Source organism: Callithrix jacchus, chromosome 13 (genome assembly GCF_049354715.1).
Source record: "Callithrix jacchus isolate 240 chromosome 13, calJac240_pri, whole genome shotgun sequence".
Classification (NCBI taxonomy): Eukaryota; Metazoa; Chordata; class Mammalia; order Primates; family Cebidae; genus Callithrix; species Callithrix jacchus.
This window is the reverse complement of record NC_133514.1, coordinates 17,647,577-17,672,341: the sequence shown is the minus strand read 5'-3', so window position 1 is coordinate 17,672,341 and position 24,765 is coordinate 17,647,577. Positions and strand designations below refer to the sequence as shown.

The following is a 24,765-nucleotide window of genomic DNA, read 5'->3' as shown; positions in this document are numbered from 1 at the left end:
ACATATGAACTACTTCGTATATATATACTCTTTGGTGAGAACGCTTGAAATCTATTCTCTTAGCAATTTTACAAGAATACCATATACTGTTATCAACTATAGTCATCATTTTGTATCAAGAACTCTTTCTGACATTCTGAATCTTCTCCTTTTTATCGTATTGTGTTCTTTTTCATGGAATCCTTTCATTTCTCAATTTCAGACATAAAATATTGCTATTAGTCCTGGCATGGCATGCAAACAAACAAACAATAAATTTGTTGGCCTGACATGGTAGCTCATGCCTGTAATCCCAGCACTGGAGGCTGAGGGGGGCAGATCACCTGAGGTTGGGAGTTTGTGACCAATCTGGCCAACATGGTGAAACCCTGTCTTTACTAAAAATACAAAAATTAGCCAGGCATGGTGCCTCATGCCTGTAGTCTCAGGTACTTGGGAGGCTGAGGCAGGAGAATGGATTGAACCTGGCAGGCAGAGGTTGCAGTGAGCCGAGATTGCACCACTGCACTCCAGCCTGGGCAACAGAGCATGACTGTCTCAAAATAAAAAATAAATAAAAAATCAGACGACTGGTGAGGATGTGAGAGGTGGCAGCACTTATGTAAAAGTAAAACATTTTAAACGAATTTGTCAAATCATTTTCTCAGATAGCATGAAAGCAATAGATGCTTGCATAATGAAGTATAATTTTCCAGTAATACCCTGGTATCCATTTCTTGTTTCTCTTCAGGTTTTAATTGTGGTTTTCAGAGTTATTCATGGCTTAATAATATTTGCTACAGTTGCTTATAACAGCTGAAGAACATTTTGCAATTTTAAACAAAAATACTCTTAGGTTTGTATATGTTTGGATCCAGATGTAACATTGTGAAATGTGATACTAATTCTTTGTTGGCAAGTAGATGGACATTGAATTGGAATAAATTTATTTTTATAAAGTACATAGTAAGATATAGTTAATTAAAAAAAGTTAAGTAAAATTCAGCTTTACTTAATTTTCATTTAAGTATTGATATTTTAAATTACATTTTTGTCTTTTAATTTTAATAGATTATTTTGCATCCTTTGAAAAAATACTTTTTGAAACATATTATAAAATATTTTTTGAAATTTACTATTTGTTGAAAATATACTAAAATTTTATAAACTCTGATACAAATATATAGTATTTAAAAATCTTATTAGTATCAATAGAATATGAAACATGAAAAATCTCAATGATAACAGTGATTTTGGCCGGGCGCGGTGGCTCACGCCTGTAATCCCAGCACTTTGGGAGGCTGAGGCGGGTGGATCACGAGGTCAAGAGATCAAGACCATCCTGGTCAATGTGGTGAAACCCTGTCTCTACTAAAAAAATACAAAAAAATTGCTAGGCATGGTGGTGCATGCCTGTAGTCCCAGCTACTCGGGAGGCTGAGGCAGGAGAATTGCCTGAATTCAGGAGGCAGAGGTTGCGGTGAGCTGAGATCGCCATTGCACTCCAGTCTGCCAGTCTGGGTAACAAGAGCGGAACTCCGTCTCAAAAAAAAAAAGTGATTTTGCTGAAATGAAGGCAAGGAAATAAAGCTTATGGAATAAATAAGTAGTAATTAGGAACCATGTTTGCCTTTATTACTATCCACACACTGCTACTGGCCCAGCAACAGAACATTAGACAAGGACCATAATAATTATATTTAATCATGTTGATGAATATATATATATGTCTTTTGCCTAAAAATTGACATTTATTCAAAGAAAACAATGACAAGATGTCCACCTCTTGCTCCCTTCCCTCCCCACTCCTGCTGCTCCTCAGCCCTGCAAGATTGAACCCTCACTGGGGCTAGGTAGCAGGACAGCCCCTCAAATGAGGTCAGCAACATTAAGGGGGCATCTCCTCAGTGGAGGTGTTATAGAAAGCCTCGATGTCTTGAAGAGTCTCCTTGTCTTCTTCTGCCACCATGTTAATAGATGAAAGGTCTGGGCGTTAAGTGTGTTCATTGTTTCTGGGGTTCATGGTTTCAAAGCTTTTAAGCCTTGTCAACTAACAGAGCAAGAAAAGAGCACCCTTATGGCCAAACTGTTTACCTCAACCGATTCTGTGGATATAGTTTTTTCTTATTGGTGGAAAGGTCATAGTTAATGACTAAAGAAACCTGCTGCGCACCAATGCCTCAGGCCTATGTCAAGAAAGACAACTCTTCAGCATGCGCCTGAGAGGGCAATCTATCCCTAAGGGAACAGACTTAGGTGTCCATGTAGGCAGCCAAGGAAGACAGGAAATAAGCAACCCCCGTTCCTTAGGCATGCTAGATTCTGTTCCAAGTTGCTACTTTCCTGAGAGAGGCACTGGATGTTTCCTTGAAGAGGGAAAACTTGGATTGTTGATATTTTTTGACTTTCGGTCATTTAAAACCCAGATTTACACACACTTTTCAATTTTGTTGTGAGGGAATATTCATCAAGGTAAGAGGAGAGAGCATTTTCTATTTGTTTGCTTAATCTAACTTTTAAATATTTAAACATATGGTACTTGGGCCTTGATGTATACTCCTTTCCTAGGCAACTTACAGTACTGACTATTCTCTTAGGTCTAAGCCCAGAATTGAAGGCTACTGAGATTACCTAAGCCCTTCATTGTGTTAATGTCTTCCTTCCCCTGTCACCCACTCCTCCTCTAAATTGGAATAGCAAAGCAAAGATCATGGAGGAGTAATGTATGATTTATGTTCTAGCAATCTATGGTTGAGATAGAAAATAGCAAGATGTTCTTTACATAATCAAGTGCTTGTGGTGAGATGAAATGTCCTAGTATCTTTGAGAAGGAACCAACGAGCATTACCAGCTCCTTGAGGATAGAGGCTATGTAGAATTAATCTTTTTTTTTTTTGTGCCTAGCAGAGTATCTTGTAAATTAGGGGAAGTTTTTGGAAAAGGGGTAACTTTGCAAGGTCTGAAAGATGACTAGAGTTTGCATAGACAGAGGGTTGAAAGCATCTGGGCTAGGAATGCAACTGTCAGCAAGATATAAAGGTACATCTGTGTATCTGTGTATTTGTGCATGTGTGTGCATGTTTGTACAAAGGTGCATAGATGTGTCTGTGTGTGCGTGTGTGTATGAAAGAGAGAGATGGGACTGAGGGTGGGAGAGGGGTGGGGGTAGAAAGGAAGACATTTTAGCTTGAGTGAACTGGAAGGGATGCTGGAGGAAAGTAAGAAATTAGATGGGATAAAATAGGGCCCCAACTCATGCAAGAGCTTGGAAAAGAAACCATTATTCTCACATTACATTAGAAACATATGGAACAGAGAGGACAGTGCTGCTATTGGAAAAAAGATGATTTAATGGCTAATTGTGAATTACTGTAATTAATTCCGATCAAGTGAAACAAAGGGGGAATAATTGAGACAGTGCCCACTTGTAAGAGATTTGAGTTTTAATGTCCGTAAAGCTCCAGAGTAAGCAGGAAGGAACGCACATTACCCACCTTATAACTGGGTGCTTTTTCTAAAGATATTTTTAAGAGCCAAATTTTTGAGTGTCTTTGCTTAACTATAAAGAAAGCAAAGAGAAGGAGGAAGGGTGAGGGCCAGGAAAATTTGAGATGATTTTTCCCTTGTTACATAATGAAACTTAAAAAAAGTAGATAAGCACATCAGTCCATCAGTTTCTTTGATTTTGGGCCAAGTCTAAATGTCCTCTGTTCTGTTTGCTCATTTTTAAAAAGCTTAATGTTAACAAACTCTAATCCATTTAGTTCTTCTTTTGGAAGGACATTTATGCTCATAAGAAAATGCAACACCTGTTAAAGGAAATCTTGTGAGGTTGAGAAGATAAGCAGTTTTTATTAAAATGAATCCAAAAAAGAACTGGGGCAAATTTATCTCCAGCACTCCTAGTCCTAAGAAAGGTGTTGGAGAATATTTAAGGGAAGGAGCTGGTAACAAATGTTCCTTTTGTTGTTTTGTTTTACAAAATATGGTAAACATGTATCCCATGTATGGGAATTACCCTGTAAGTAAATACATCTTTTTTTGTTTGTTTTGTTTTACAAAATATGGTAAACATATACCCCGTGTATGGGAATTACCCTGTAAGTAAAAGTCATTGCAATAATATCAGGGCGTTCCATTGCTGGCCCTATTATCAGTTGGCTCTGTGACTTTGGAAAACGAATGCCACCTTTTTGTGCCCCTGTTTTTATTATCTGAGAACTTAAATAATTGAAATAGATGATCTCCAAGGTACACTTTAGGAGGAAGAAATGGAAGGCCAGAGGTAAGTAGGAAGTGGTTGTTCAGAGAAAGGTCTGGGTGCTAAATGTGTTCATTATTTGGGGTTCGTTGTTTCAGGTCTTTTAAGCCTTGTCAACTGACAGAGCAAGGAAATGTGTGTGTCTATACTAACCCATTATAAACACATCTATGGAAAGATCTGAATATGACTGCCTTATCTATAGGAATCTAAACCTAACTTCAGAGTGTTAGCTCCACGACTCGAGTCCATTTTCAGATGGATCGGTCAAGCCTCCTTCCCTTGTTTCATTTCGACCTCCCTGTCCAGCAGTGAAAATCTGGTTCCCACCATTTGAGATCCGTTTATTTACTTGCTCAGTTCTAGTATACATGTATAGTGGTATCATGATTGTTTACTTACACCCTGTGGGAAACAACTTTCTCAACTAGAGTATGGTGCTTTTGTACAATTGTTTTGCCTTTGATGTTACGGAGTCCACCCATTTTCAGGTTTGTTAGGTTAGTATTTCCCCCCAGTCCCCTTCAGGGAGGTGGTTTTATACATTTGTAACACAATTGGATTATTTTGTCATATTCTGCATTTCATTTTGATATCATCCAAACTCCTAAATGATTTTTGAAAAATTTGCATGCATTAAGGCTCGCTCTTTGTGCTATGAAGCTCTGTGGGTTTTGACAAATGCATGGTATAATAATGTATTCACCATTATAGTGTCCTAAAGAATCATTTTGCCACCATAAAAAATTCCCCGGAGTTTACCTACTCAACTCTCTATCCTTCTCCCAGAACCCTGGCCAACACTGATATTTTTACTATCTTTATAGGTTTGCCTTTACCACAATGTCATATCGTTGGAATCACATAGTATATAGGCTTTTCAGACTGACATTTTTCTCTTAGCAGTGAATGCATTTGAAATTCCTCCGTGTCTTTTTGCAGCTTGGTAGTTCTTTCTCAAAAATCACTAAATACTATCCCATTGTGTAAATGTGCCACTTCGTTTATTCATTCAGCTATCTAAGCACATCTTGGTTGCTTCCTGTTTTGGGTAATTACACATCTATGAAAAGATCTGAATATAACCGCCTTATCTATAGGAATCTAAACATAACTTCATAGTGTTAGCTCCATGACTCGAGTCCATTTTCAGATGGATCGGTCAAGCCTCCTTCCCTTGTTTCATTTCGACCTCCCTCTCCAGCAGTGAAAATCTGGTTCCCACCATTTGAGATCCATTTATTTACTTGCTCAGTTCTAGTATACATGTATAGTGGTATCATGATTGTTTACTTACACCCTGTGGGAAACAACTTTCCTTTGCAGTTTTTTGTGTGGGCACGAGTTTTCAGATCAGTTGAGTAAATACCTAGAAGCATGATTGCTGTATTTTGTAGTTAGAAACTGCCAAACTGCCTTCCAAAGTGGCTGTATTATTTTATATTCCTGTTAACAATAAATGAGATAAATATTACTTTTTAAATTGACCGTGGAGATTTAAAATGGAAATCTTTGACTTTGTTGAAAAGTTTCTAGTTCTCTTCCATGAAGGGGAGAGTACAGAGATGGCGCAGGGATCAAACACTTGAAGAAGAGAATAAATTAAGAAAATGGCCTATATTTGAGAAAAACAGAGTGATTGGGTCTGTGTCTAGCTGTTACTTAGCTGCAGCTAATTGTTGTCATGCGGGAACCTGGGTCCAGTGTTTCTAAATTTTTTTTTTTGAGACGGAATTTCGCTCTTGTTACCCAGGCTGGAGTGCAATGGCGTGATCTCGGCTCATTGTAACCTCTGCCTCCTGGGTTCAGGCAGTTCTCCTGCCTCAGCCTCCCGAGTAGCTGGGATTACAGGCACGCGCCACCATGCCCAGCGAATTTTCTGTATTTTTAGTAGAGATGGGGTTTCACCATGTTGACCAGGATGGTCTCAATCTGTTGGCCTCATGATCCACCCGCCTCGGCCTCCCAAAGTGCTGGGATTACAGGCTTGAGCCACCACGCCCGGCCAATTTTTAAAGTTTTTCAAGAGAAGCTGGAAATCTGAATTTGTATATACTGTTCCACTTTTTAAAAATATAGACAATAAACTTTACATGTTAAAAGTACATAATTTGGTAAGTTTTGACATGTGTTTATGCCACTAAACCTATCACCCCCAACAATTTCCTCATTTTTCTTGGCAATCCCTATCCCACGTCCCAGACATTCATTGATCTTCTTTTTGTCACTATACATTAGTTTGCATTTTCTAGAATTTTTTTCTTAAGTAAATAAAAGTATATATATTAAGGATTCCTTTAATCTGCCCTCTTTTGTTCAGTGTAAATATTTTCAGATTTATTCATGCTGTGTGATCAATAGTTCATTCCTTTTTATAGCTGCATAGTTTTACATTGCATGGCTGTACTCTAACTTGTCTATCCATTCATCTATTACTGTTCACTTAGGTTGCTTCAAATTTGGGGTATAACAAAGATGATATACATATTTGTGTATATGTCTTTATATGGACCTGTATTTTTTATTTCATACTAATATTCTTAGAATAATCGGGCCATGCAATAAACAAACAGTTAAACTTTAAAGAAACTGCCAAAATATTCTCCAGAATGATTGCATTACTTTACAGTCTCACCAGCGATGAAGGAGACTTCCATTCTTGCAAATCCTCACCAACACTTGGTATGATTGGTCTGTTTAATTTTAGTGATTATAGTTGGTGTGTAGTCGTATCTCTTTGTGGTTCTAATTTGCATTTTCCTGATCACTAATACTACTGAGCGTATTTTCGTCCTTTATTTGTCCTTCATGTATCTTCTTTGATAAAGTGTCTATTAAAATATTTTGTCTGTTATTATATTGAGTTATGAGTTTTTTATTGAGGAGTTCTTGTTCAGTTCTAATATACATGTATGGTGGTATCATAATTGTTAACTTATACCCTGTGGGAAACAACTTTATCAGCTAGAGTGCAGTAGTTATGTACAATTCGTTTTCACTTTGATGTTGTAGAGTCCGCCCATTTTCAGGATTGTTAGGTTAGTGTCTCCCCCCAGCCCCCTTCAGTGAGGTGAATGTGTGTGTGTGTGTGTGTGTGTGTGTGTGTGTATTCTAGATGCATCCTTCACCAGATACATGCTTTGCAGATGTTTTTTGCTATCTGTGGTGGCTGTTTTCATTTTATTGGCAGGGTCTTTTGGGGAGCAGATTGATTTGCTCTTGGATCTTAATTTATAGAGATGACTGAGTGACAACACAGAGAGGTCAATGCCATTGAAAGAAAAGTTTAATGTTACTCCCAGTTTCCTTAGAAATAATAGACATAGCATAAAACTCTGGCCACAGGTGAAGCACCAGTGTCCGTTAGGAGGCAGAACGAAGCAAGGGGAAGGCACAGGTTACAGACATTACTGGGGTTTCTGTTAGAAAGGCAAAGTAGGACAGGGATAAAAGCTTAGGATCAGCCCCAGCAGCCTTTAGTTGTTTGGTACCTTGCCCTGGGTTAATATAGGGCAGGGGAAATATTGACTTGGTGTGTGAGAATTAGATAAAGAAAGTGACTGTGGATATGAACTCTGGATTGGTTAGTTATTTAATAACATATGAAAGGAAGACTTACCAATAAGTTATTTACTCTATCTGGGAATGAACTAGCCCTTGCAGGGGCAGTCTTTCCCTAAGCAGCAAGATGCTCCCCAAATGTCAAAACATCATAAAATATACAAAATAAAATTGTGATTAATACGTAGATGTCAGCTGGATACAGTGGCTCACACATGTAATCCTTGCACTTTAGGAGGCCAATGTGAGTAGATCACTTGAGCCCAGGAGTTTGATGTCAGTCTGGGAAATATGGCAAGACCCCATCTATACAAAAAATACAAAAATTAGCTAGGTATAATGGTGTATGCTTGTGGTCCCAGCTACTTGGGAGGCTGAGCTGGGAGGATTGCTTGAGCCCAGGATGTAAAGGCCACAGTGAGCTGTGATTATGCCACTTCATTCCAGCCTGAGTGACACAGCAAGACCCTCTCTTGAGAATAAATAAATAAATAAATAAATAATACATGGATGTTTTTACATTTAGATGAAGTCAAATTTATCAACTTTTCTTTAGTGTTTAGTCATTGTTCTAGATAAGAAATCATTGCCTAACTCTGTGCCACAAAGATATTCTCCTATGGTTTTGTCTAGAAGTTTTATAGCTTTGGGTTTTACATTTTAAATCTATGATCCATCCTGAATTTACTTTTGTGTACGGTTTTAGATACATGTTGAAGTTCTTGTTCTTTTTTGCATATGAATATATAATAATTCCAGCACCATTTATTGAAAAGGCTCGCCTTTCCAACTTTCTTGACTTTCATCAAAAGCTCGTTGTACACATATTTGTGGGGTCTATTTCTGGACTCTGTTCTGTCTTGTTGATCTATTTGTCTGTCTTTGCACCCATACTACACTGTTTTGTTGTGGTCTTGTGCTGAGTCTTGAGATCATTTAGTTTTGTCCTCTGATTTTGTTCATCATTTTCAAATTGGTTCCTAGAGAAGGTTAATACAATTGATGAAATTCTAGTCAGACTGGTCAGGAAAAAATGGAGCAGACACAAAACCACCAATATCAGGTGTGAAAGAGTTGATCTACAGATACTAAATTCCAGCACTTTGATGAAATGGACACAATCCTTGAAAGATACAAACTGTCAGTGCTTACCCAAGAAGAAATAGTTAACCTGAATAGCTGTACATCTAAAAAAGAAATTTGTGATTAAAAACCTCAGAAAACTCCAGGCTATTGTTTTGGCTATTGTCCTGTCTATTTTAGGTATTTTGCATTTCTGTAGGATTTTTTTTTGTAATTATCCATTTCAACAAAAACCTACTAGAATTTTGATTGGCTTTTCATTGAATGTATAAATAAATTTAGGAATAAATCATAGCTTGACAATATTGGGTCTTCTGATCCACAGACGAGGTATAGCCCTCCGTTGATTTAGAACTTTCTTTCTCATCAATCCTTCTGTGATATTTTTTCTTTTCACTATTCTCAATCACAGTGGGAAGTGTTCTGTACTTTTTAGCGTACAGACCTTGCATATCTTTGTCAGATATTACCCAAGTATTTTAATAATTTTAATGCTATTGTAAAAGGAATTTTTTTCTCTTTCTAATTATTTTTTACTATTATGTAGAGACAAGTAATTTTTCTATGTTGATCTTGTTTCCCAAAGCCTTACTAAAATCACATATTAATTATAGTCAGTTTTTTTTGGTAGATATCATCAGATATTCTACATAGATGATTATGTGGTTGTACATAAAGACAGTTTTGTTTTTGTCCTTTCCAATCTGGAGCCTTTTATTTATTTGTTTTTTTTTTTTTTCCTAATTAAACTAGATGAAATTGTCTATACAATGTCGAATAGAAATGGTGAGAGTAGAAATCTTTGCTGTGTTCTTGATCTTTAGGTGTAAAATATTCAGTGATGTTAGCTATGGGCTTTAAAAAATAAATGTCTTATATCAAGTTTCTTCTAATCCCAGTGTTTCAAGAGTTTATTTTAGGAATCGATGTTGAATTTTAAGGTTTTTTTTTCTGTGCTAATGGAGACCATCATATAATTTTTATTTTTTAGTTTATAAGTATGGTGAATTAAATAGATTGAATTTTGAATGTTAAAACATGGATGGATCGTGATGTATTGTCCTTTTTAGATATTGTTGAACATACTTGCCAAAATTTTTTTATTATAATTTTACGCTAAAGGTCATGAAGGATATTGGCTTGTAGATTTTTCTTCTTGTAATGTTTTTGTGATTTAGTATTAGGGTTATATAGCCTCATGGAATGCACTGGGATTCCCTTCTTTTGAATTTTCTATAAGAGTTGATATAGACTTGGTACTAATTCTTCCTGAAATATTTGGGAGAATTAACCAATGTAGCCATCTGGGCCTGGAGTTGTCTTTTGGAAAAGGTTTGAAAATTAGATTTCTTCGTTAGACATAGAGCTATTAAGGTTAACTATTTCTTCTGAGTAGTTATTGATAGCTCATGTCTTTTAAGAAATGTATCCGTTTTATCTAAGTGGTCACACTTAATATCTGTAGAATCAACTCTTTCAAACCTGATATTGGTAATTTTGTATGTCGCCCATTTTTTTCCTGATCAGTCTGGCTAGAGTTTTATCCATTTGATTGATCCTCTCAAAGTACCATTTTTAAAAATTGATTTGGTATAAGTAGTTCTATTTCATTGTTTTCTGCTTTGATCGTTATTATTTCTTTTGTGATGCTTACTTTGGATTTAATTTACTCTTCTTTTTCTACTTTCCTTAAGGAGAAAGCTGAGGTAATTGATTTGAGGCTTTTGTTCTTTTTTTTTTTTTGAGATGGAGCTTCGCTCTTGTTACCCAGGCTGGAGTGCAATGGTGCGATCTTGGCTCACTGCAACCTCCGCCTCTGGGTTCAGGCAATTCTCCTGCCTCAGCCTCCCGAGTAGCTGGGACTACAGGCACGTGCCACCATGCCGAGCTAATTTTTTGTATTTTAAGTAGAGACGGGGTTTCACCATGTTGACCAGAATGGTCTCATTCTCTTGACCTTGTGATCCACCTGCCTTGCCCTCCCAAAGTGCTGGGATTACAGGCTTGAGCCACCGCGCCCGGCCGTAGTGATATAAACTTTTCTTTAAGAGTGATATCAGGGAAGGTGGTGGAGTAGGATGTGCCAGGAATCTGTCTCTCCACCTGGACAACAGTAGTACAGCAGAAACTGTAAGAAGTAAGTATTTTGGAACTCTAGAGTTTATTTGAATGTTTGCAACTTCTGGGTGAAGAGCTTGGCTCGTAAATTGTGGCTAATTTTGATCACTTTTAACCAACAGTACAATGGTAGCTACCTAGTCTCCTTCCACTCCCAACCCTGTGGCAGCAGTTATGGGATGCCAACTTGTGGTTTTGATGCTCCTTGTGTTATCCACAGTAGGTAATAAGGACTTTGTCCCCCAGATATTGGGGTTTTGTTTTGTGCTTTTGAATTGTTGCTCTAATGGATGAGGTATGGGCATGGAGGCTGGATGCCATTGTTCTAGCCTCCATGGGCTGAAGTGTTTTCCAGGATATTGAAAGGTCTGAGCCTGTTCTTTGGACAATCAAAGGAAACTATGCATATGGAGAACTTTAGAAAGGAACTGCTTATGTCCAGAAAAAGACACAGATGCAGTAAAGACGTGATGAAAACTTAAGCTTTTACTTTAAGCGGACCCAGGCATAGAGCCCAACAATCAGAAAAAAAAAAAACCCCAAAGGAGGAGAATCTGATTTCCATAGTTATTACATTGTAAGATTTAAACTTACAGTTTACAACAACAACAAAAAAATCACAAAGAAACAGGAAAGTATGGTCCACTCAAAGGAAAAAAATAAGTTGACAAAAATGGACCTGAGGAAGCGCAGATACCAGATTTACTAGATAAAGACTTTAAAACAGCTGTCTTAAAAATGCTCCAAGAGCTAGTGGAGGATATGGAAAGTGCTCTAGGAACAGAGTTTTGTATGTTGTTGAAGTTAAATTGGCACAAAGTCCAATTAGATCGTTATGACTTTAGGATGTTAAATGTGAGTCCCATGGTAACCACAAACAAAATACTGAAAACCAGAACATTTTACTACAAAAAATTAAGTAATTGCAAGAGAAGACAGTAATAAATGAAGAACAAAAAGCTTTAAGGCAAATAAAATAGTAAACATATAGCAAAATGGCAGAAGTTTCTCCTTATCAGTAATTCTAAATGCAAATGGATTAAACCCCCAATATAAAGACAAAGACTGGCACAATGACCCCACTCTCTGACGGAAGAAGTGATGATGTAATTATATGCTGTCTACAAGAGACTTACTTTACATCCAAGCACACAAATATATTGAAAGTGAAACGATAAAGATATTTCATGCAAATTGTAAACAAAAGAGACCTGAAGTGGCTACACTAATATTAGACAAAATAGGCCTAACTTTAAAAAAGTTCAGAGGACAAAGAAGGACATTATATATTAATAAAAAATTCAATAGAGAAATATGTTATAATTTAAATATTTACATACATGAAACTTGAATTGCTGTTGTTGCCTATGCTTTTGCTATAATATTTCTGGACTTGTTGCCAAATCCAATGTCATAAAGATTTTCTTCAGTGTTTTCTTTTGACAGTTTTATAGTTTTAGCTCTTATGTTTAGATTTTTGATTCATTTTGAGTTAATTTTTATATGGTATAAGGTAGTAGTTCAATTTTATTCTTTTGCATATTGATATTCTGTTTTCCAGCACCATTTCTTGAAAAGTTTGCCTTTTCCCCACTGAATAGTCATATTATCCTTACCAAAAATCAACTGACCATATGAGGATTTATCTCTGTACCCTTTATTCTATAATATTTCATTGGTTTTTATGTCTGTCTTTATGCCAGTGCTATACTGTTCTAATTACTGTAGCTTTACTGATGATGTTATTCACATTTTCTTTGTACTTTCTGATTTTTTGTGTACTTGTTCTATCAGTTATTGGGAGAGGGATATTGAAATCTGCAATGATAATTGTGTATTTGCTTCTGTATCCTTGCCATTCTATTAGTTTTTGCTTCATGCATTTTTAAGCAATGTCAGGAATAGCATAAACATTTAGGATTATTACATCCTCTTGTTGAATTTGCCACTTTACTGTTGTGAAATGATCTTCTTTATCTCTGGTAATTATTTTTTATTTGAAATCTACCTTTTCTGATGTTAACGTAGTAGCCATCTTTTTAAAATTAGTATTTGCATGATATAACTTTTATTTTTAATCAATTTGTGTCTATATTTAAATTGCATCTTTCCCATTAATTTACTTATGCAATTACTTATTAATATTAGTATGGACTTATGGTATTTATTTTATAATTTGGGTTATAATACAATGATACCTAATTTATTTTTTTTGCTCAAAATAACATGAAAACAGTCTTTTTTTGGTAAAATATTTTTTCTTTCTTTCTTTTTTTTTAAACCTAACTCATCCATAACAAAATATTTTTAAAGATCTTTTTCTGCCTACCCTTCTTAGAAGACTTCTACTAACATAGTATGTATGTTAGTCCAATTTGTTCAACTGATACTCTTTCCTTTTTTGTTCTCTGGGTTCCTTTTATATAGCTTCTATTGCTATGTCCTCAAGTTCTCTCTTTTCTTCTGCAGTGTCTGATCTGCCATTATCCCCTTACAACATTATTTTACAATCTCTGGTGTAGTTTTAGCTTCTAAACATTGAACCTATGTCTTTAGTTAGCTTCCTCATTTCTACTTAACTTGTTAATACTATTACATTTTGTATTTGTTTTAACATCCTTGTATTCTAATTCTAACATCTCTGCCAGTTCAGGATTGGTCTTTATGGATTTAATTGTCTCTTTATAAGGCATATTTTTTTTGCTTTGTGTGCCTGGTAATTTTTGATTGGGTTCTAGACATTGTGAATTTTATTTGTTAGATGTTGGATATTTTTGTATTCTTACAAATATTTTTAACTTTTGTTTAGGGACACAGCTGAGATATTTGGAAATATTTTGATTCAGTTGGTGTCTTTCTGTTTAATATTTGGTAAGTAGTACAAGAGTAGTGTTTGTTTTAGGGGTGTATTAGTTTGTTCTCACATTGCTATAAAGATACTGCGTGAGACTGGGTAATTTATAAACAAAGGAGGTTTAATTGACTTACAGTTCTGCATGGGTGATGAGGTCCCAGGAAACGTAGAATCATGGCAGAATGGGAAAAGCCAAGTTTTACATGGTGGCAGGTGAGAGAGAGCATGTGTGAGCACAAGAAAAACTACCATTTACCATTTATAAAACCATCAGATCTGGTGAGAATTCACTCACATCATGAGAACAGCATCGGGGAAACTGCCCCACAATCGAATCACTTCTCTCCCTCGACATGTAGGGATTACAATTCAAGATCAGATTTCAGTGGGGATGCAAAGCCTAACCATATCAAGGGCTAATTATTTCATACAACTGAAGTGAGACCCCTTTGGGTGCTGTACCCGATGCTCTGTAAATTATAAGATTCTCTAGTCTAGCTGTTGAAAATAGGTAATATTCTTGGCTTCATGTGAGTGTCAAAAACTTTTTTCCTGGTCCCTTTTGGATGATTCTTTCCCTGACCTTGCATTCTGACTAGTATTCTGCTGAAAGCCCAAAAGGCACTCTGCAGATATCCATGGTTCTTTCCCTGTGCATCTCTCTCCTTTCTGATAGTTTTTCCTGTGATTCTAACTACCTTAGTCTTTCAGTTTCATTTCCTCAATTCAGGGACTGCTTTAGGCTCCTTATAAGTTATTCTCCCTCCTATGCCCTGGCTTGGAAACCTCCTCAAGGCAATATATTGGGGGCAGTGGTCGGGCTCAACTCATTTGTTTACCATCTTTCAGAGATCACTGTCCTTCATTGTCTGATGTACAGTTTCTTCAAAACCTTTGTGTATGTTTTGTCATTTTTTGTTGTATTGTTTACCTTGGTTTGGTTGTTTTAGGCAGGAATGTAAATCTGATCCTTGTTACTATATCTTGGATAGAAGTTGAACATCATTTGTTAAATATTGACACTTAATACAGAATTTAAAAAGATATACTGCAAGCAAACAAAAAATGTCTGGGCTTTCATTTAGCCCTTAGGTCATTAGTTTTTGATCTCTGAGATAGTTGATCACATGCACAGGCAAAAATGCCATTTTTGATTGAATGCAGTAAGAGCCATGGTAAAAGTTTCTTTGGGAGCTCAGTAGTTGAGGCTTTAACCCCACACTGGTATGAAATTCAGTCTTTTTGAACACTTGAGGAAGCCTTGATGACTGTGCAGATGTTATTTGATAAAGAAGGCACAGTAGGAGGAGAGAATAGTTCAGGTCAGAGGTTCACCATGGGTAAAAACGTATTGGTGTGGAATTACATGGCATGAAGTAGGAACTACGATCAGTTTGATTTTATCAAAGAATAATAAGCAAGTGTACAAGTGAGAGTTCCCCAGAAAGACAGAACAATAGGATATATGAGAGGAGATTTACTAGGGGAATTGACTCACAAAATCACAGGAGCCAGAGAAGTCCCAAGATAGGCCCCCTGCAAGCTGGAGAACCAGAGAAAGCAGTCGTTCATGTCCTGAAGCCTCAGAACTAGGGTAGCCAATGGTGTAGCTTCCAGTTTGAGGGCGAAGACCTGAGAGCCCTAGTTAGGCCATTGGTGCAGGTACCACAGTCCAAAAGCCAAATAATCTGGCATCTGATATTTAAGGTTAAGAGGAGAAAAATATCATATTGCTTGGGAAGAGAGAGAGTAGAGAGAAAATCCCTGCTCTTCCTTCTATTTATCCCAGCTGGGTCCCCAGATTGGATGGTGCCCACTCACATGGAGGATGGGTCTTTCTCTCTCAGTCCACTGGCTCACAGGCCAATCTCTTCTGCAAATACCAGCACAGACACACCCAGAAACAATGCTTCAGCAGTCATCCAGGTCATCCCTCAATCTAGTCGACACCTAAAATTAACCATTGTATCAAGGTAGAAATGGTGGGTAAGACCAGAGAAATGGGCAGCCACCACATGAACAGCATCATCTGTCATGCTAACACATTCAGCCTTAGCCTTGTAAATAATGGAGAACTTCTGAAGGTTCTCCTATGAAGCAGGGGCATGATATTACAGATATCACTCTGTAATGGGGAGGATGGAGTTGAGGGGCAAAGACTTACTTTAGGAAGATAAGTTGGGAGGTTGTTCCATTTGTCCAGGGGAGAGAGGCTGGGGCCTGACTATAATATGGGGCTAGTTATGGACATTTGGGGAAAGATATGAGAATTATTTTAGATGTAAAAATGTCAGAACATCTTAACTTACTGTGTGTGAAGGAATGCAGGAGAGGATGTGGGCATAAAATAAGTTCCAGTCCTTTGGCTGGAATGACTGCATGAAAAATGCTGGAAGGAACTGTTATGAGCTGTGGTGGGGTGGGGAGGTACAGTTCTGGGGTAGGGAGAGTTCAAGGACTGCTGAGCTTGAGGTGGCTGTGAGAAGATGCTCTTTTTTTAAAAAATCGCATTTTAGGTTTTGGGGTACATGTGAAGAACATGCAAGATTGTTGCATAGGTACACACATGGCAGCGTGATTTGCTGCATTTCTCCCCTTCACCTATATCTGGCATTTCTCCCCATGCTGTCTCTCCCCAACTCCCCACCCCCTGCTGTTCCTCCCCTATCTCCCCCCAACAGACCCCAGTGTGTGATGCTCCCCTCCCTGTGTCCATGTGTTCTCATTGTTCAACACCCACCTATTAGTGAGAACATGCAGTTTTTGATTTTCTGTTCTTATGTCAGTTTGCTGAGAATGATGGTTTCCAGGTTCATCCATGTCCCTACAAAGGACACGAACTTATCGTTTTTGATGGCTGCATAATATTCCATGGTGTATATGTGCCACATTTTCCCTGTCCAGTCTATCATCGATGGGCATTTGGTTTGGTTCCAGGTCCTGGCTATTGTAAACAGTGCTGCAATGAACATTCGTGTGCATGTGTCCTTATAGTAGATGCTCTTTTTAATGCTTATTCTCTCTTTCTTATTTGTGCCTGCCCTACTGGTGGGACAAAAATCCTAAGAGAATTTAATACCTGATTGAGAAGACTTTTTCTCAAAATCAGATTCCAGTCACAAAACTCTGATTCTTGGTCCGTTTATCAACAGCCTCTGATAATTTGGGGAAAGCCATTTAGGGCTGCTGTATTAGGCTGTGCACATTGTGGTTCTGCTGTATAGTCACCATTCATATCATAATACAACGAATGATGTTCCCTGGAATTGGTCTGCACATGCCCTAGGCACCTGTTTGTGGGGCGTGTTGTTGTGTTAGACAAAGAGCCTGATCTTGACTCTTACTGGACCATTTACACATTGGATGACCTAGGTCAAGTGACTGAACTTTCATGACCTCTGTTTCCTTATTTGTACTGTGAGTGTGATGATTACTACCTTACAGAGCTGGCTGTAAGAATTAAACAGGTTACAAATTTAATAAGCATTATTTGTTATTCGTATTTTATCCCACCTTTTAAATCTATTTGCTAATATTGAGTAAGTTGGATGATGACGTTTGCTCCATGGCAAGGTGACTATGGCTAGAGTAAAACAGAAGAAAGACAAAATCAAGAGTCAGGACTTAAGGACCACAGGGTGCAACAAGATCTTTGAGATCTTTCTGCTGTTTGTTCCCCTTCTCCAACCATCTGATTCCTGTATCTTCCTGAAGCTTTGTAAGGGGCTTGGGATGGGTATAAAAATGAGAAGTAAGGGTTTGGGCAGTGGTTTTTAATCTCGGATGCACATTAGAATCACATGAGAGTGCTAAGTAATACTAATGTCTAAATATCACCCCAAGGGTTTGTGACATAATTTACCTGGGATATGACCTGAGCTTTTGAATTTTTTTTCTTTTTTAATTTTTTTTTTAGATGGAGTCTTGCACTGTCACCTGGGCTGGTGTGCAATGGCATGATCTTGGCTCACTGCAACCTGCACCTCTTGGGTTCAAGCAATTCTCCTGCCTCAGCCTCCTAAGCTAGCTAACCTATGTAACCTAGCCATCACACCTAGCTAATTTTTGTATTTTTATTAGAGACTAGGTTTCGCTATGTTGGCCAGGCTGGTCTCCAACTCCTGACCTCATGATCCACCTGCCTCAGTCTCCCAAAGTGCTGGTATTACAGTGTGAGCCACCACACCCGGCTGCTTTTGAGTTTTTTAACACTCCCTTGCTTCCAGTGTGCACCTGGGATTGAAGAACCACTGCTTTAGCCTTTCTATCTCACTGACATAATTGGAGCCTAAGATTAAAGTCTGTGCTGGGGGTAAGGGAGAGTTTTCTTTGTTCTCTTTTTGCTTTGAGATTAGTGTTTTTTATTTGGGGAGGCTGGCTGAAACATAGATATAAAGATCAGAATGGGGCTGGGAAGATGGGCTTTCTAATCTCTGAGGTTTTTGTTGTTTTTATAGTCTTGTTATAAGAAAAATGTTGAAATTTACTTATGAAATAAATCCATAAATAAAAAGATACTCTGTGTTTTCAAGATGAATAAAATTGGCAGCTGGTCTCTCCCTTTTTGCTTTAAGGGGGACTAAAAGCGTTACTATATTAAAAGTTATTGGGTTTGGAAGGAGGCAAGAGATCAGTATGAGGATAAAACAGAATCTTGCCAGACCCAGAAAATAACAATACAGAACACATTTCAATTTGGATTGAATACAAATGAGGGATACAGTTTTAAGTATGTCTCATGCATGATTTGGAACATACATGTACTAAAAAAATTGATTGTTTATCTTAAATTCAAATTTAACTAGATGCCTTGCCTTTTTTTTTTTGTCTGGCAAGCCAGGGGCAAACTACTCAAGAAATTGAAGCAAGTCAGAGTGAGCTGCTTTAGGAATCAAAAGTCATGCTTTGACTATAATCATAAATGGGTTGCCATTGGCTTAGGTTCTTGGGATTAGTCTGGGTTTGAAATAAAGAGCTGAAAACCAAGTAGCCCACAAAGCTGTTTTAATAATACGATCTCTTACATGGATATAACACATATGCTTTTCCAAAGTGCTTTCACAATACGTTCTCTCACTTTATCCGCCAAACCACCGAAGTTTAGCTCACGTTAGCCACAGTTTGACAGTGGAAAAACACCCAGGGCTAGAGGAAAGAAACTGCTCTGAAGTCCTCAAATGGGTTAGTGTTAAATCAAGACCTAGGATCTATTTATTTTTCCTACTTCTATCTCACTGTCATCCTTAAGTGTGGATTTTAAAAAGTTAACTTTTTAAAATTGAAGTGCCAGGCTGGGTGTGGTGACTCACACCTGTAATTTTAGCACTTTGGGAGGCCAAGGACCACTTAAAGTCAGGAATTTGAGACCAGTTTGGGAAACATGGTGAAACCCTATCTCTAAAAAGAATAAAAAAAAAAAAAAAAAAGCCAGCTGTGGTGGTGAGTGCCTGTGGCCCTAGCTACTCCGGAGGCTGTGTCGGCAGGATCGCTTGAACCTGGGATCCTCCAGGCTACAGTGAGCCATGATCGCTCCACTGCACTTCAGCCTGGGTACCAAAGTGCTTAGACTATGTATGTATATACAGGCTTTCAGCAGGGGGGATGAGTAGTTGTCAATATATTATCCGTTCTAGTAAGGGAGAAAGAGGTTAATCTACTTAATATGTACCTAGACCTATGAATTTTACCCAGGTCATTCTTCTGACTCCTAGTCTGTAGGAGAAACTGAATTGAAATCCACCTTGCAGCCACAGCTCTGTGGCAGGCAGTTCTTTGCTCATGCCCACTTCACACCTGCTCTTGCTTCTCCTGTTACTGCCTTTCTTTGCCTCTTGGCTCTTGGTTTTGTCTCCCATATCTGACTCCAGAAAGATGGATTTCAGGTCTCAGGTTTCATCATGATCATCCTCTAGAAGTAACTTGACTTGCTCCCCTACTCCAGCTCTTTCAATTCCCGCCATCCCCACTGAGCTCCAGCGCCCAGCCCCCAGCCTGCTCCCATTTTTAGGAGAAATTGATGTACTGGAACTTGAATTACCTAGGTGTCAAATGTCCAAGTTTGGTAGGGCATCGGAGACTCTGAGATACTGCAGTTGACTGGGGCCAAAATTCAATGTCCCTGGGCTTTACGATCTGCTTTTACAATATATTTTCTTTTATTTTCTCGATTTTTCCTTTTACTCCATGAATTTGGGAAGTTTAGCTGTGATGTGGTTGAACTGCTGGAGATATCTGAGCTACAAATCCAGCTCTGCATCACATTGAAGACCGGGCCGATTCTCCACTATAGGGCGAAGTTCAACTCCGTAGCTTGCCATTGAAGACCTTCCTTCCCCAGGCTGGCACCTGCCCCCTTTCCACTTTTATTCCTCATGTGTCATTTGCTTACTCAAACTGGTTTCCCTGCTGTTCGTGGAGCACTCCTTATGTTATCTCTTCTGAGTCTATTCCTGTTTCTGGAATGAGCTCCTCCCTCCATGCTCTCTACATCCTAAGCCGTCTCAAGGCCAAGCTCAGATGTCACCTTTTCTATGAAACTTATCTAACACCCTTTGATCTCCTAGGCCGTTTTTGTTGCACCGTACTTTGAGGATTTATTATATGCTGGGAATACTGTTCAAAACACTGAGCACTAATTGATCTTAATGGTTGCTGGCCACAGTGGTAGCACAAGATTCCAAAGGTCCTTCTCTGTGCCAGATATTTGCCTCTAATTGCTGAATGATGTGGAGGCCTTGAAGGACTGAGCAAGGGGTCAGAGTGGCCAGAGTAGCAAGGAGTGCAGAGGTGGGAGTTCTTTGGGCCAGATTCCATTTGCCACCCAAAATAGAAGTATTTCAAGATTTTAACAGCACAGACATAACAGTGCATACCCGATAAAGTCATTTCACCACATATTGTCTTATTTTCTTTACTGGATTTATGTGTATATTTTCTATAGTCTCAGAACTAAAAATTTGTTTTAGAAATCCTTTAGGCCGAGGCTCCTTAACCTAGGGTCTGTACCATAGACTCAAAGGAAGTTGATGGCATTTACCAGATTTTCAAAGGTACGTGTAATGCAGAGAAGGTTAGGAAACCCTGATCTTGCCACCACTTCCATTTATAGATTAAGAAACTATAGCTGAGCGGGGTTAAGCATAAGAACTCTGCATGCAATACTTCTCAGGGAGATATTTGCCATCCGCAGTCCAATTCAAGTTCCCTTATTGAAGGTAAACTTAGGGTGTTCCATGACATCATATCAATGGACTGTCCTCACTTTTTCTTCTGCAGGGAGCCTGGAAGGCTTGCGTGGTTAGTCAAGACTATTGGTAGGGTTGGTGGGGATCTGGTGCAGACAGTAGCTCTTTTTAAACAGCAGGTGAAGTACTAATGTACTTAGGAATCTGTTGGGAAGAGGAGGTTAGAATCCTAGTACAAGGAATCTAAAGTTGGTTGTCAGACTAGTCAGACTAAGGAGAGGGATTGAAAACAGACATTAATAATTTATTGAGCATTAACTGTCAAATAGGCCCTTCTTTGTATTAAGCTATTTAACCTTAATGAGAATCATATGAAGTAGGAACTGCCATCCCGCACTTTACAGATAAATAACTCAAGGTCCAGAGAAGGTAAGTACTTTGCCCAAATTTGTACAACCAGGAGAATTAGGATTTAAACCAACATGGTCAGGCTCCAGCATCTTCAGGTCCAAACACTATGCCACACTGCCTCTTAAAAGTTGGTTTGTGGAGCTAGGAAAGGAAAAAGCAAGGAAAGGTGGGTTTCAGTGAGTGGGTAGTTTATGTGGGGTTGGGGTGGAGGAGGCCCTACTAAGTGCTGATGCCCTTGGACAGGCCTCATGTGGTTTGGTGCTGGGATTCTGGACTTGTGTCAAGGGCAGCCTTAGGGTGCATAGAGAGTCTTAAGAGTCTGAAAGCAACTTGCATTGTGATATTTATTTACTCATCCTTATAGACCCCCCATCTTGGTACTGAGGACAGAAGATATACTTCCCGCCTGGAAAAAGAACTTGCACTTCTTTCCAAAGGAATAGAAAACTGAGAATATGACAGTTTCTTTTTTTTTTTTTTTTTTAATTTTTTATTGGATTATAGGTTTTGGGGTACATGAGCAGAGCATGCAAGACAGTTGCGTAGGTACACACATGGCAGCGTGCTTTGCTTTTCTTCTCCCCTTCACCCACATTTGGCATTTCTCCCCAGGCTATCCCTCCCCACCTCCCCCTCCCACTGGCCCTCCCCTTTTCCCCCCAATAGACCCCACTGTTTAGTACTCCCCTTTCTGTGTCCATGTGTTCTCATTTTTCATCACCCACCTATGAGTGAGAATATGCGGTGTTTCATTTTCTGTTACAGTTTCTTTTGCTGGCTATGCTCTCTCATTTCTTAGCTGTTCTTGTCCCTTGATGCTGTTTCTTTTTTCTCCACTAGGGTCCTCTCATCCTTACTTCCCCTCTGTCAAAATTCTGTTCTTGGAAAGGGAAACGATTCAGACTGAGATATGCATAGCTAAGGGGTCGCAAAAAGATTACCTTTACTGGATATTCCTTTGTGCATGTTTTGTTTACCTCTTATCTTTTAACTCCTATCCCTCCTGACGATCCACCTAGTTAGCACCCGCATGCAGCTAAGCTCCAAGCACTCCTGCTGCATTTTCAAACCAAGCCAGGGACCCTCCCTTGGCACTGGCCTCTTGCTTTGCCTCCTCTTCCTGTGTCTGCATTTTCTTTGGGTCGGTGTGCACCAGCCTCTTCCCTAGCACTACCTGGCTGGTCTTCTTGTGTCCCCCTACCAACCCCTCACTCACCACTACAAGCCACGTCCGAATAGCCTGGCTGGGAAGAGGGGCTGCACTCACAGAAGCTATACTGTGTCGACTTGTGTTGAGATAGCTATGTGACTGGAGCCTGGGCCTGGGAAGAGCCAGGGGATGGGTGTAACCATTCCTGAGGTCCCACCAGCCTTTGAACTTTACACACCTTATCTTATTGAATTTTTCCTATAACCCTGTGTGGGTTGTATTTAGTGACCTTGTTTTTTTAGATGAGAAAATCGAAGATTGGAGACTTAGTTTGCTCAAGCTCACACAGCTAATAAATGGCAAACCTGGAACCCAACCCGTATCTGTTGGAATTTAAAGTACATTTGTAATATTTCCCCTGCCCTGATACCAATAAAGTTAGCACCCATCATCTGTTCTGGGGTAGCAAGGAAGGGCCAGAAATTTAAAAGAAATGTAAAAGGGCTAGAAGTTGAGTGGACATTGAAATGGATCAACCAGAAACAAACGAACAGGAAAAGAGCAAGGATAGAACTAGAAAGTCTGAGACAATTACGGAGAGTGAAGCTGGCATGCCTGGAACTTTTTATTTTTGGTCTTGGGTCCCATGGTTTGGAGGAGGGGTGGCCTGGCCCAGAGGCCCAGGATGGGTACCCCTCAGCTGAGCATGGGTCCTCACTCCTGTATCTGTTCTGCTTACAGTGACCACTTCACTGACTGAGCTCCAGCCCCAGGACACTGCTCCAGTCTCAGCCAGAAGCAACATGGGGTTCACCTCACCTTGGATGGGACAAAAGGAATGAAAACTAAGGCAATGAGCAGAGATGGCATCCTGCGTTTCGGGCATTAGTGAGTTTTCCATAAGCTTGAGGATGACCTCACATAAAGTTATATAAGTGATATTGGTCTGAATATTGGTCTGATATTGGTCACGAACGCTCACATCTTGGTCTTCTGACCTCCCCTATGGTCTTTCTAGGAAGATCAGTCCTTTCCCTCTCCCCACTATACTAAGCAGATGGCTTGGAGTAGCTTCTGAGGCTGGAGAGGGAGGATTCCACCTCAGCCCTGAATGGCTGACTCAGCTCAGCTCCACTCTAAGGACTCAGGCAGTGCATCATTTTCTTCTCTGCTTCTGGGCTTTAGAAAGTGTCTTGAGAAGTGCATGGCTGAGAGAGAGAGGAAACAGGTGGACACCACATGGGCTGGAGGAAGCCCAGGGTCACCAAATCATCCTGGGCCAGAAGGCAATTGTTCCTTTTGGAAGATGATGTGTTAATCATCAGATCACTGAGCTGTCAGGGGGCAGAGAAGGAAAAGTTAAAGTCAGGGCTTGTTCGATTTGCTATGAGGAACTATTTCGCAGCAGTTTGAGTCACTTTTAGTCCTTATTCTCATCAGCAATAAGTTGGTTGTTGGAAAGAGCTGAATATGGTAATTTACGCCAGGTGAACTACACTGTGCTCTGTGCTTCCAGGGTGTTTTTTGGAGTCCTGGAACTTTGTAGCTGGGAAAGACCATCTGGTCCAGTGCCTGATGATTGATTGGTTCTTGCTCATGATTATTCAATCATACTGATTCTCTGGAGAAGGGAAGTGACCTGTCCAAGGTTGTGTAGCATGTTATGGCTAGAGGGGGTCTGGTCCCAGGCAGTAGGTCCCCTTCTCCACAGGGGACCATTAAATTCTGTGCTCCTGGAAACCTCTGTCATAAATATGATCACCAAAATGAGCTGAGTGGAAGGACAAATGTAAAGAATTTCATATATCACATGTTATTTTCGTATTGATTTGTTAATTTTATTTTATTTAAAAAAATTTTAGTGGTTTTTATAAAGAGTTTTTATTTTGTTCTTTATACTTTGTGTATTTTCTTTTTTATTATACTTTAAGTTCTGGGGTACATGTGCAGATGGTACAGAATTGTTACATAGATCTACACATGCCACGGTGGTTTGCTGTATCTATCCCCCTGCCACCTACATTCGGTATTTCTCCTAATGTTATCCCTTCCCAATTCCCCCACGCCCTGCTATCCCTCCCCTAGCCCCCTTACCCCCCAGCAGGCCCCAGTGTGTGATGTACCCCTCCTTGTGTCCATGTGTCTCATTGTTCAACAGCCACTT

At 39.1% G+C, this 24,765-nt stretch overlaps 1 long non-coding RNA gene and 1 pseudogene across 1 annotated transcript in view; one reads left to right on the top strand and one right to left on the bottom strand.

Moving 5' to 3' along the window:
- LOC118146749 (uncharacterized) overlaps window positions 1-24,506 on the top strand; it is a 96,544-nt gene extending 72,038 nt beyond the window's left edge. Inside the window, exon 4 of the long non-coding RNA XR_004732672.3 lies at window positions 23,343-24,506. This is a non-coding gene — a long non-coding RNA (uncharacterized LOC118146749). The remainder of the gene's footprint in view (window positions 1-23,342) is intronic.
- On the bottom strand, window positions 2,240-2,367 carry LOC118147063 (small nucleolar RNA SNORA67; annotated as a pseudogene).
- Window positions 24,507-24,765: the final 259 nt, after the last annotated feature.